The following is a 13,765-nucleotide window of genomic DNA, read 5'->3' as shown; positions in this document are numbered from 1 at the left end:
ATGAATGAAGGAAGACTGTACTGTGGGAAAGGCATCATAGAAAGAATACACGTACATATTAGACCTTAGTTAGAAGAGCATATAAAAGGCCACACAGTACTAGAAGATGATTGTGTGCATCACTGTTGCAGTCATACATTTTGAGATCTATGCGTCAGGCTGAGGTCTAATATCCAGCCAGATTTTTACAGCTGAGCACCCTTCCCCCTTGGCCGGGATAACATCTCTTCACTTCAGATGACTTCACATGTTTGGTATACATGTGAAGCCCTTCAGCATCATCTTCACTTCTTTCTTGCTGTGTTCACTAATGTACAGTTAGCCATTCTGCACAGAAAGTATATTCATAAGTATTTCAATTATGGCTTCAAGTAGAACAGTGAAGTATTGCACTGGTAACCTTCTATTTCACTTTTTCTATAGAGCCTTTTATTGTCTGAAAACTTTTCTGAAAAAGATTAGCTAGATGTCTGTGATGTATATGCCTAGCTCAAAGGTGAAGGGCACATCTGCCCCTGTTAATGATAATTGGTTTGCCTGCAGATAACAGATTCCTTCAATCATTATGTTTATTGTATGAGGTTAAAACATGTCAATAACTGTGATACCTGCCCAGGATTCAGAACCAAGACTACCAGGGTCAGATGTAAAGTTATCCAAGCCTACCTGACAAAAAGAAACTAAGAGTCATTTTAGACAATTTCACCTAGGGACAGCAGGGAGTTGTGTGATTCTCCTTGGGATTCTTAGTCTGAGAACATCATCTCCATGGAGGTGCTTGACTTGCACCTAGCTCTGACATCTGTCACAGCTGAAGCCTTTGGTAATATACCCTAAGATGATACCACATCTGGCTCCCAGCACATTCCACTGGACCAAACAACCTCCAAAGATGACAGCAGAAGACAACCAGAGATCTGCTGAAGAACATCAACTGATTATTAGGCAAGGGGAGTGTGGCATCACTTTGGTGATTGCTTCTAAGAAATAGGAGCCTAGGGACATCCCCCTGAAAGGTTTCTAAATTCCCCAATGATACCCTTCATCAAATGACCCAGACATCTGAGGTGTATGCCAAGGAAGAACTGCCACTTTGTGGGTCAACAGTCCCTAGTCTACCCCTACAGCCTTTCTAACACTGGGCTAATCTACCTCAGGGATTTTTCCAACTTTTACAAAGTTTTAAAACCTGATGTAAAACAGCCCTCTGTGTCTGGGGTCCAGCCTTCCACTCTTATCGTATACACATATAGTGAGAACACTTTGGTCTCTGACTCAGCCCTAGGTGACCTTTCCTTTGGAAATACCTCCTCCTTAATGAAAAAGCATTTCCAATGGAAAATACATTCCTAGAAAAGAGATATGGACCTTCTGGGATTTACCCTCCACCTAGATCAGTAAGTATTTATCTTTCCCAGGAAGCCCGAGGATAATTTGATGCTACTTCCCTGGAGTAAGAATCCCCCCAACAGACCAACTATACTACAGGGTGCAGGGCCCTCAGAAGTTCCTTTACAAGAACCCCATTGCTGATCCAGACAGAATGTCCCTGGAATCTACTAGAGGAGCCAGGCTGACTTTGGAGCACAACACTTCCCTAATGATAAACAGAGCACACTATTAGGTTTATAAGGAAGTTGTGTGCCTCAGCATCCCTAACATTTAGGCCTTTACGTTGTCAAACCTACATTTTAAAATATCAGAAATATGTCCTCAACCAACACTAAGAGTCATGAAGGAGGCTAGGAGGTCAGGTACCTGGAAACCATATATATATCAAAATGGAACAGGATTTATTTATTTATTAGGACAGAGCACTGATCAGTTTGGACAATTTTCACTCTCGGCTTGGGGTTAGTATGCAGACATTGTTAGATGAGTTTACAAAGGTACATGTGTCATAGGATTAAACTGCAAAACATGACAAGACAACAAAAAAGTCCACTGCATACAAAGACTTGTAAACATTATGTTGTTGAATAAAGTGAGAGGTTTGAAGTAAGAGGAAAAAGGAGAATTCAAAGTACTGGGGTTAAGTGACAAGTCAGGATGAGTGAGAGACAGAAGGGGGAATGATTATGTTATGTGTCCTGCTGGGAAGCAAGAGGATTTAGGTTGTATAATCTGATGTGTTTTAGGAGGTTAAGAAGTGTGAGGTAAAAGGGGATGTCATTGAGACTGAGAAGGAGGGATTCCCATAGTTTTGGGCCAAGACTAGAGATAGCATGATTGGAGGTGTACTATTTGGACTGGGGATAAGTGGATGCAGGCCTTATTAATTTAGAAGTTAAATATGGGAGAGTCTGATTATGAAGCCATTGAATAGCTGAGATGCTGGGAGGAGGTTTGCCCTTTGTTTAGCTGATAGCCATTTATTTTTTTCTCGAGTGATGTAGTAGTGTTTGTCTGGTGTGAGTGTTAATGCACCAGCAAATTTTGTTAGAGATGGTTTGCAGAATAGATGACATTTTAGCTAAGGCTCCTGGAAACAATGGGAGGCCAAGTTCAGGCTGGGGGTGAAGGATTCCTTTATGAATGACTAAACCAGATAAGTAGGATAGAAATGAGAATAATTGTTGTGCCCTGAAAAGGAGAGAGTTGATCTTACTGTGAATGTTATCTACATGTAAGTTAAATGAAAGAGAGGATCTAACTAGACGACAAGAAGTTGGAAAGAGGAAACATACCGGGGGGGGGGGGGTTATTGTGATCCTGAATTGTGAAGGTCTTGGTTGACCTTGAAAGATTTATTTGGTTCCAAACAGTATAGTGTTCATCAACATAAAAAAAAATTGACGGAAAGGAAGATCAGAAGGAAGTTTATTTATATAAACTGAGAACAGGAGAGGAGCAAGTATGACGCATCAAGGAACTCATCTGAGAAGTGGATAGGAGACTGAGGTAGAGGAGTTAAAGTTTATTCTAGATTTGCCAGGTAGAATGGTAGTTTTGGAACAGGAGAACGGCATCAGGGTTAATGCCGATTTCAAAGATGTGGTCTAGGATTATGGTGTGGTCAACTAAGTGGAAAGCCTTGGTAGGGTCTATGAAGATGGGTCTGGATAACATTCCTTTTTTCACTGTTATTGAAAATTTCTGTGAATAGTCAGTAGGCAGTGCAGGTGCTACCTGATCAAAACCTGTTGTGTTGTATATGGGAGGGGAGATGATATATTCACTTCAAAGTTCTGTAAGAAGCAAATGAAGAAGCGCTAAACCACTTGCATAACTCTTTAATAAGTCATGTAAAGGAAGGGAGGTCCTCCTGGACCGGAGGAGGGCACACGCACTTCAATTTTTTTAAATGTGAGAGCACAGATGAGAGAAGAAACTACAGGCTGGACAGTTGTTCTCCCCTTGAGAAAGAAAATAACTGAATCATCCTGATGGAAAACTTTTTTAGTACCAAGAGACCATGGGACTTTAAGGCTGAAGACAAATTCAAGTTAAAACAGGTCAACTGTCATGTCAGAGACAAATTTGGTTTATTTAGTTGGCTAGGTAGCTGAAACTGTAAACTAGAGTGGAGCTGTGGGGTTGGCCTACCTAGAGTTTAACAAGAAGTGTAATCTAATGCTATGTAAATACAGAAATTACTTTTGAAGCGTGTGTGTGTGTGTGTGTGTGTGTGTGTGGTTTTGGAAAAAAGTTGCTACACAACCAGCTGTGCAGAGATACTTAGTAAACGTCACATCAGAGGAATGGAAGGGGAAAAAAGTTGCCACACAACCAACTGTGCAGAGATACGTAGTAAACGTCACATCAGAGGAATGGAAGGTTAATACAGGCCAATCTAGCAATTTGTCTTAGTTAATATCTGTGCAACATATACTGCAGAGTTGTAGGAAGGAAATGTTCGTGTTTTTGCATAACATATGAAGTTCAGCAACAGACTTTTGTGGTAAGAGCAAGCTAAACTGTACAGATTACAGGAATCTTGTAATGTACGGTAGCTTTGATTTTATGCAAAGTTGTGTACTTGGTAAGGTAAAAAGGGCAAACCACTTGTGGGTTGGTAAAGTATCAATAACAGCAGTTGTATGCAGAAATAGACCTTGCTATATTTATTTTGGATGACTTCCTGTGGAATATCACAGCAAGAAAGAAGTAAGCAAACTTAAGGAGATTGAGACATACAAGGAAAGGCAACATCACTTAAAGAAGGAGTTTATAACTCCTCATGGTAAACAATTTGAGAGTCCAAAATTTGATCACTGTGTGCTGTGTGGAGGTCACCTCTCTTCAGTGACATAAAAACAACACTGAGGATGTTCAGATGAGAGTTACTTTGACAATATAAATGTTGCACCAAAAGTCTTATATGGAAAATTAGTGTAATTTAAAATGCCTGCACATAAGAAAATATATAACAATGGAAATATCATAATGATTTGAAATATCTTATTGTAAACAGTATTATTTTGGAAAGTAACACCTTTAAGAAAAATTCATTCAAACAAATGGTACAAAATTAAAAAAGAGGGATGAAGATGTGGAGTGGAATTAGTTTTTTTACTGCAAGGTCATTGATGCTTGTAACAGTCTTGTAGAAGTATTTCTGCCTTCAGTAACAGTGGAAGAATTCACAGTTGTATTGGACAAACGTAAAGGTATGTTAATGTGAAGAAGTAAGCTGAACAGAGTACAATATCAGACTCTTCAGACATGAGTAATGGCATACTAGATGGAGCCAAGTGGCCCATATCTGCTGCCACTTTCTTTTCTTTTAGTTACCTCTGAAGCTACAAGTGGGCATTGCTGAAGGTCAGAGAGAACTTGTCCACTTAATTACAAGACTGTAGCAAATTTTTATATCCAAAAGCGATGCCATTCCAGCAGTCATTTTCAAGATGGTCTAATGGTTTCAAGCACATTTGCTTTAAACATGCATTTTTAAATGTCTGTAGCTATAGAAACAAACAAAAAGTCAGACTGTAGTTAACACATTTGGCTTGTTCTTATTTTTAGTAGTTGAATGAGAATGTGACTTAAGGTTTGTTGGTGGCAATGGATCCAAAGACAGCTAGATGTCACTTTCTCACTAAAAATAATCTTTTTCTTTACCTCTTTCTCAATGATTTCCTCTGCTTCATACTTGCTCCTCTCCTGTTCTCAGTCAACATAAATAAACTTCCTTCGATTTAGTGCAGTGTTGAACAAATGGAAGCATTCCTCTGCAAAAATACATCATAAATACTTTGTACCTTTCATCATTACTTTGCTAGCAATTAACCAGTTTTTCTGGGCTCATACCTTGAGAGAATGCTGACTCTTCTGTCTTATTTATGAACTGACCTAGTAAGGTGTTTAATTCCTTACAAAGCTCATGGTGTTAAAAGAGTCAACATTACTAGTGTGCTACCAAGTACCAGAGTATGCAGATTTAGGAATATTTTGTGCATGTGTGTGTCCTTCAAAAGCACACTTTCTTATACTTTCTAACAGAGCACATAATCAGTTTCTAAAACAACTATGTAATTTAGGGAAATTTGATGATGCGGTCATGGATCCCAAAACAATACACATAAGTGAAAGGTGGTATCAAGGCACTGTATGTGTAACAGCTAATTTCTGTTAAAATTGTTCTGACATACTATCCTACTGTAATGTGTTAGGATAGTAGTATTTCATGTTAAAGTATTTAAGCTATGCAGACAAACCATTTTGAGCTAAAGACTATGGAGTACTTTGTTCGGAAAAAAAATGAAGATAGTCAGTTTTACTTTTTTTTTTATGCAGTGTTTCAATCAGTCAGATCGGGGTGGGGGGGGATTTGGTGGTTTGGGCATTGTCTAACAGTCATATATCTCTGTGGTGGACCTTGTTTACTCTAGTAATGCCAATAACCATGTATGCATCCTACTTTTTTTCTTACCAGATTTTCTTGCAAGCACACCACTGACATAATGATTTACCACTTGCTTTAATGACTTAATTATTTACTCATTAAGGTTATGTTTATTCATGTACTCTCATCACAAATAATTTTGGTGAGCTACATTCTACTACGCTTTTTGTAATTCTTCGAGGTGTGATAGGTACAATAAAAATGAGTACACCACTAAAGTTAACAGGAAAAGTTGTATTTTTTAAAGATTTACAAAGCAGCTGAAAAATTAAATTGCATCAGAAAAACAAATGTGTACCATTTCTACTTGATTATGTGTTAACAACCTAACCTGGGGGAATTTCAGTGACTAGCAAGTGACAGGTAATTATAATTAGCCCCACGTAGGACCTTATCTGGGTAAAAGTGTTCTGGGAAGAATGTTACTGTATTAGATGGAATAAATAAAATTCAAATTGAAAACCAGGAGAAGCAGTATTACTGTCAGAAGTGTTAAGCATGGGGTGAGTCATCTGATAGCAAAGGATGACCTCCAATCAGAAAAATCATTACTAAGAAAGGAAGTGGAAGTACAATTATGTTAGATGGGCAATTACTTGAAACCTCTAATTTAAATTAAATGGTGACATTCCAATGTGGGAAAGCTGGGGAAAGTGACAGAGTGAAAGGACTTATTTCCTCACAGAGATTTTACTACTCTTGTCTAGCCTTCCTATCCTAAGTGATCCTAAAAAAAAAAAAAAACAGGACTGGTTGGTAAAATAGGCTATTTATCTTATGTACCTCATGGGAAATAGAAGTGAGGTTTCTAACTGCCATGCTGCCAAACCTTAAGGAAAGGCGGATAACTGAGATGTGACAATTCTGCTACCAGATGTTGTGATTTCATGATGGGAGAGTTATGGAGCATAATCAAGATTATGTTCCTCACTGCATAGCTAGAGAACTAGACAACATGTTACCTATTACTTGCCTTAGATGACAGAAGCAATCCCTTTATTCAGTTCCATTCAAACGACTGGTTAAGAGGAAATAATTTTCTACTCTGCAAGAGAATGAAATGCTAAGAAGTTGCAAAGTATGTGTACAGTAGTGTGATGTCTAAGGAAGGAATATTTGTCAGGTTCTGACTGATGTGTTCGTCAATGATGCAGCTAACCTGGATGAAATTGCTTGCATCCAGAATCATCCTAAGTTATGGGGAAGGACAAAACAGCAAGGAGGCAGGGAGTGTCTTGTAAATAGGTCCGAAATTGTTAGAATTAGAGCACTTACCTGGTAGATGAATTTCAGTGCCAGGTAGAATTAACGTTAAACAGCTTACTGACTTAACAGAGTTAAACTAACTCAAAGGTGCAAATGGAACAGTTAAGTAATATTAGCAGCATCCTTAAACAAGCCCAAGTTTTCAGTACGGCCAGTAATATAACTGGAAAGCAAAGACATGGTAATACTACTTCTGTAAAGGTCTTTTGATATCTCAGATGAAAATCTGTACACAGTCCTAGAGACACACTTTACTCAATGAATAGGTTGGGACAAAAACAAAAGCAATACCAAAACACACCCTAGTTGCCTTGCTTAAACTGTTATAAAACTAAAAACAGCAGGCAGACAGTAGTTAAAAGTTCCTCACTATGAATACTGAAAAAGAAAAACTCTTTGCTTAGTACTGTAGGTGTAGCAAAACACATTATTTCACGAAGTTTCTCATACTGAGCTTTAACTAGACTAAAAAGCAAGCACACCTGTGGTGATAAAGGTAGTGACACAAGCCAGCAATAAGACCAAACTTTTATTCAAAACTTTGCTTTTGTTCCTGTAATTTCTGGAACTTCATCAGAACTAAAAGCAACCAGTTAAAACTACAAATATATACTACATTCAGAATCACATGAACACTGAGCGACCAATAAAAAAACACATAATTTAAGAACAATTAGAAACAGTATAATGTTTCACTTTTAAAACAGAATTACTGGAGAAGGCATCTTTTAATCCAGGGTGGTTAGTTGCATTTAACATAATCGGCCATTTATATTCACAAACCTCCAAATGTTCCTTTGTGATCCAACCCTGAGGATCTTGTTCATCTGCTCAATAACTAAAAACTTAAAATAATAAGAAGTTATGTTCTTACCATAACGTTCCATGTTAGTTGTCTTCTTCTCGCCTTCTTTCTTGCTGGATAGGTTCGGAGCCGATCCTCTACTCCAACTCGGCCTATACCATGGCTCGAGAGCTATTTTTACCGGCTCAAGGCAGCCCTATAACCCACAATACCATGCACTAACTCCCCAGATCTCGTTTGGAAGCTAAGACATAGTATAAATATATTATTATAGTCCTCATTTGCAAGTACGGACTCCCTGCTAGTAACACTAAAGATACGGGGAAACCGTAACATGTTGTATCTCAAGAAATGGAAGGACTCAGAGACCTCAAGTCTGTCCAGGCTAGGGGGCAGGAGGAAGGGACGCAAGAAAGAAGGCGAGAAGAAGACAACTAACATGGAACGTTATGGTAAGAACATAACTTCTTAATGTTAAGTTGTCATTCTCGCCTTCATTCTTGCTGGATGGGACAGCGTCCCTAGCACCTTGGTCCTGGGTGGCTCAATGGAACAGACTCCTGAGTACAGTGGAACCAAAGTCAGCTCTATTTCTGGAGGCTATATCAAGTTTGTAATGGGCAATAAAGGTATGTTGGGAAGCCCATGTAGCTGCTGCACATATGGCATCTAATGGTAACCTTGCTTGAAAGGCCGTTGATGTTGATAGTGCCCTGGTTGAATGAGCCTTAGGCCTAGACGGAAGTTGTCTGTGTCTCAACTGATAGACAAAGGTAATAATAGATGTCAACCATCTGGAGAGAGTAACCTTTGATACTGGAAGCCCTTTCTTTCCTGCAGCATAAGAGAGAAAGAGCTGGTCTGACTTTCTGAGTTGTTTTGTCCTGTCTAGATAATACCGTAGTTGGCGATGAACATCCAATGAATGTAATTTCTGTTCAGTCCTGTTGGAATAGTCTGGGAAGAAGACAGGCAAGTCAATGGAGTGGTTTAGATTTGCTTCAGAGGACACTTTCGGTAGGAAGGAAGGATTTGTTCTGAGAGTTACCCTGTCTTTGTGAAAGACCACATAAGGGGGACGGACAGACAAGGCTTGAAGTTCCGATACCCTTCTGGCAGATGTTATGGCTACTAAAAACAGAGTTTTCCAAGAAAGAAGCTTGAGGGAGCAAGAGGCTGCAGGTTCGAAGGGAGGCAGAACCAATGAGGTTAGAACCAAATTCAAATCCCATTGTGGGGGCGGATCCTCAATTGGAGGTCTAAGCAAAAAGATGCCCTTGAGAAAGGCTTTACAGAGTTTGTGGGACATAATATTTGCTTCTGAGAGCCCCACATGAAAATTAGCAATGGCCGCTAACTGTACACTGATAGTGGCTGACGATGACCCCGAATGAAAGAGTTCCGCCAGAAAGTCTAGAACCTTATGAATAGGTGCATGGAAAGGATCTAAGGACCTAGCTTGTGCCCAGAGCGAAAAATGCTTCCATTTACTCGCATACGTCTTCCTAGTATTGGACTTATGGGAAGCCAGAATTATATCACGGACAGGAGGAGAAATAAGGGGAAGCCTGGCTATGGCTGGAAGTGGAGCAACCAAGCTGTGAGGTTGAGGGAATGAAGAGACTGATGCAGCTTGCCCATGAAATGGGTCAACAGATCCGGAAGGGGTTCCAGATGCCAAGGCTGTTCCAGTAGGTAACTGTACAGGAACTGAAACCATACTTGTCGAGGCCAAAATGGAGCAATGAGGATCATTTTGGATCTCAATGTGGTTGCTTTCTGAATTAATTGCGGGATCAATGGTAAGGGAGGAAAGGCATATAGAAGACCCCGGGGCCAATCGTGAACAAGAGCATCTCTGGGGGCATGGCCTGGTAGAGGAAAGAGTGTGAAGAAGTCGAGGCACTTGCTGTTTTGAGGAGTTGCGAAAAGATCGCAGCAAGGCTGGCCCCACTTCTGAAATATTCTGTCTGCTACCGCTTGATTTAGAGACCACTCGTGAGGCATGAGGATAGTTCTGCTCAATCTGTCCGCTATGACGTTGGACTTCCCGGGGATGTGCGTTGCTATCAGAAACCGTTGAGAGGAAATCGCCCATTGTCAAAGTCTGAGTGCTTCTCGACATAGGGGGTAGGACTTTGTTCCGCCCTGCTTGTTTATGTACCACACCACAGACATATTATCCATTTGAATTGCTATAGTCCCTGTGGGAAGAGAGCTCTGAAGGACTTGCAACGTTAAAAGCACCGCCCTCATCTCCAGGACATTTATGTGCAGGTGGCGTTCTAATTGTTGCCAAGTGCCCTGGACTGTCCTGCCCTGATAGTGCCCCCCCCACCCGAACAGGGAGGCATCCGTTGTCACCATGGCAACTGGGGGGGGGGGACAAAGGGTCTGCCCTGAAAAAGCTGAGGGGAAACCATCCACCAGGAGAGATGATTCTTGCATGATGGGGTTATCAAGATGTTGTGAGTCATTGGGAGCTGTTGAAAGGACCACTGAGAAAACAGCATCCACTGGAGGAGCCTCATGTGGAAGCGGGCTAATGGGAGTAGAAGAATCGCCGCTGCCATGAGGTCTAACGCTTTCAATACTAGCTTGACTTGAACTCTGTTGGACTGAAACAGGGACTGAACATTCCGCCTTATGTCTGTCACTCTCTGAGGTGGTAATGTTGCAGACATTTCTGTGGTGTTTAATACGGCGCCTATGAAGTTTATACATTGACAAGGCGACAGGGAGGATTTTGCAAAATTTATAGAAATACCTAGATTGTTGCAAAGTTGAATAGTGTAATCCCTGGCCATTATAAGATGCTGCTTGGTGGCAGCGGAAATGAGCCAGTCATCTAGATATGGAAACACCTGGAATCCTTTTTGTCTCAGGTGAGCCATGACCACTGTCAGGCATTTGGTGAACACCCGGGGGGCTGTGGTGAGACCAAAGGCAGGGTTCTGAATTGATAATGACTGGCTCCCAGCCGGAAGCGGAGAAACCTCCTGGAGCGCCTGTGTATCTTTATATGATAGTACGCATCCTGCAGGTCTAACGAGCACATCCAATTGTCTCTGCCCAAAAAGGGTAGAATGGACTGCAGTGTCACCATCTGAAATGTTGTCTTTTGAACAGAGTTGTTCAATCTACTGAGGTCCAAAATGGGTCTCCAGTTTTTTTTGGTACCAAAAAGAATCTGCAGTAGATTCTGGATCCTAGCTGATCTGCTGGAACTGCCTGGATGACTCTTTTTTCTAACAGCTTTTTTATTTCTAGCTGTGCCTGACCCCTTTGTGCGGGTGGTACGTCTGGTAGGGGTCTTGGCAGTTGTACCGGAGGGGAAGTGAAGGGAATTTTGTAACCCTCGGATATGATCTTCTGTACCCATGTGTCTTGGGAGAGGGATTGCCAGGCTTCTGGATACAGAGATAATCTTCCCCCGACTGCCTCCGAAGGCGGACAGTCGGGCAGCTTCTCAGGGATGCTGAAAGGGTTGGTCAGGAAAAGATTCCCTGGAACCCTGGTTCTGTGGACCCCCTCTGCCCCTGGGGTGGCGTCTGTTATTATTCCCCCCTCTGCCTCTGGGGGGAAATTCACCACGTGCGGCAGGCGCGACTCCCTGAGGTTTGCGGAACCACATCTTTCCACCTCTCTGTCCCTTAGGATAAGGTCTAGAAGGTGTGGAAAAATGGACTCCCACGGCAGAGAGAGTCTTACCATCTTGCTCGCATCTGGAGAGGGTATTCTTCACCTGAGGTCCAAACAATTCTGAACCATCAAAGGGGGTGTTGGTGAAGGACGCCTTGAAGGGATCGGCAAAGTTACAGAGTCGCATCCAAGCATGATGTCTCAACGCAACACCTGTGCCTGCGACCCTACTCGCTCTATCGGCTGCGTAGGAGATAAGCCACATGGAGAAGTTAACAATGGAGTTCAGGGTGGCCAGCTGGGAGTTCATCTTGTCCTGATACCCCGCAGCAGAAGGATCCTGTACAGTTTCACCCAGTTCTTTGAGCAAATCTCTCTGAAGGTGGGTGAAATAAATAGTTCAGCGATCGCATAGTAAAGGTCGCTGAAGCAAATGTCCGCTTGCCGTACCTGTCCATGGTCCTGGACTCTTTGTTAGGAGGATGAACAGGTACAGAAGGATCAGCCAATTCCTTCTTAGTGGCTGCTGCTACCACCATAGCATCAACTGAAACACTTTTGGTGAGAAAGGATTTGTCCTCTGGTGCAGAAATAAATTTAGAGGGCCTCCTAGGGGTAGGTTCCATTGAATCAGGAGCTGCCCACGCCTTTCTAGCCACTACCTCCATTAGTGCGTCGAAAGGGGGAGACACCCAGGAGGTGGAAGGGCGAGATCCAAAGGCGTCAAGGTAAACCGACTCGTCCTCGGAGGGTTTGAGAGTGGACCAATTTCCCCTCTGTTTTAGGATCTCTAGGATGTCTGAAAAAGAGACATCCTCAGAGGGGGATCTCGGGGAACCCTCCGACTCATCCAAGTCAGTGTCCGACGTGACAGACTCAGGGGAGTCTATGTGCTTCCTCTTGCACTTTCTTTTCCTAGAGGGTTCCCCTGAAGCTTCAGGGGAGGCCTCGGAAGAGGAGGAGACACCCAAAGTGGGTACCCTATGCTTTGGATCTCTGCTGTCAGAAGCAGGAGGATGACCAGAGACCGTAACAGGCACTGTAGAGGGAGGAACTGCAGAACTTAACCTTGGAGTGGACACTGGGTCCAGCACGCTCTTCATCACCTCAAAGGCTCCCCTATCAGGTACCAAGGGTAGTCCCAGCTCCGAAGAGACCCGAACCGCCCCCGGCACCAACAGAGAAGGCTCCGAGAATGATGTTGGGGCCGAACTAACCAGAGCCGAAACTCCAAGAGGGAGAGCGGGGTCGGACAAGGGTCCGATGCCACTCGTCCCCTCGGAACCGACAGTGGAGTCCAGGCACCCGGACCTCTCCACGGATGGATCCAATGAAGAGGTCTGAGCCAACGACACCGGAGCCGAAGGTGGAAGTATCGGCACCGACGTGGGCAAGGTTATGGTTCCAACAAACTCCGGCTCCGAACTCGAGAGGTGAATCGGTGGAGGAATCGATAGCGGTACCGAAGGAGCCACAGTCTGGTGAGATGGGCTTTGGAGCATTTGGGCTAGTGCCTGAGATTGTATGAGCCTACTGGCCACCCTCTCAATGTCGTGGTCAGAAAGCCTGGATGACCTAGATGAGTGAGTCCTATGACTCTGCTCCGATAGGAGAGGGGATCTCGGAGCCGATCGGATGGATTCTAGTGAGGGGGATCTAGAGCGCTTGCGTGCTGGGGTCGGCTCCGATGCAGGTTTCGGAGCAGATACCACTTTGCCCGCCTTGGATCCGATTGGAACCGATGTCGGAGCCATCTCAATAATGCCAGCCCTTGACTCAGAAGCTGGAGCCGAGGGTTTGGCAGTTTTTGAAGACTTCCCCGAGCCAGACTTGGACGGGGAGTCATCGGGCTTTAATAAGCCCCTTAAGATGAGCTTATTACGACGCTCCTGCAGGACTCTTGAACTAAACCCATAACAGACGGAACAAGAGTCCTGCAGGTGTAAGGGCCCTAAGCGGTAGACACAAGAAGTGTGACCGTCTGTCAGAGACATTTTCTGACAGCACGAGTCACACTTCTTGAATCCGGAGACCTTAGTGTCTTTGGACATAGTCCTAACAACAGCAAACACAGTAATCACAGTCAGTCCACAGACACACTCAACTTAAAACTAGACAAAAGTTAAGGGAACTGACTAAACCCACACACAGACACTGTAAGGGGTGGGGAAAACTAAGGTAAAGCCCGTAGGCCCAAAGATAAA

At 43.0% G+C, this 13,765-nt stretch overlaps 1 protein-coding gene across 1 annotated transcript in view; it reads left to right on the top strand.

Annotated features, from left to right (window-relative positions):
* Nucleotides 1-13,765, top strand: part of DTX4 (deltex E3 ubiquitin ligase 4) — a 443,998-nt gene that overhangs the window by 213,953 nt on the left and 216,280 nt on the right. The window lies entirely within an intron of this gene.

Source organism: Protopterus annectens, chromosome 9.part0 (genome assembly GCF_019279795.1).
Source record: "Protopterus annectens isolate FY-2018-M chromosome 9.part0, PAN1.0, whole genome shotgun sequence".
Taxonomy (NCBI): domain Eukaryota; kingdom Metazoa; phylum Chordata; order Ceratodontiformes; family Protopteridae; genus Protopterus; species Protopterus annectens.
Note: the sequence above shows the minus strand (reverse complement) of the source record. Positions and strands in the feature narration are given on the sequence as shown.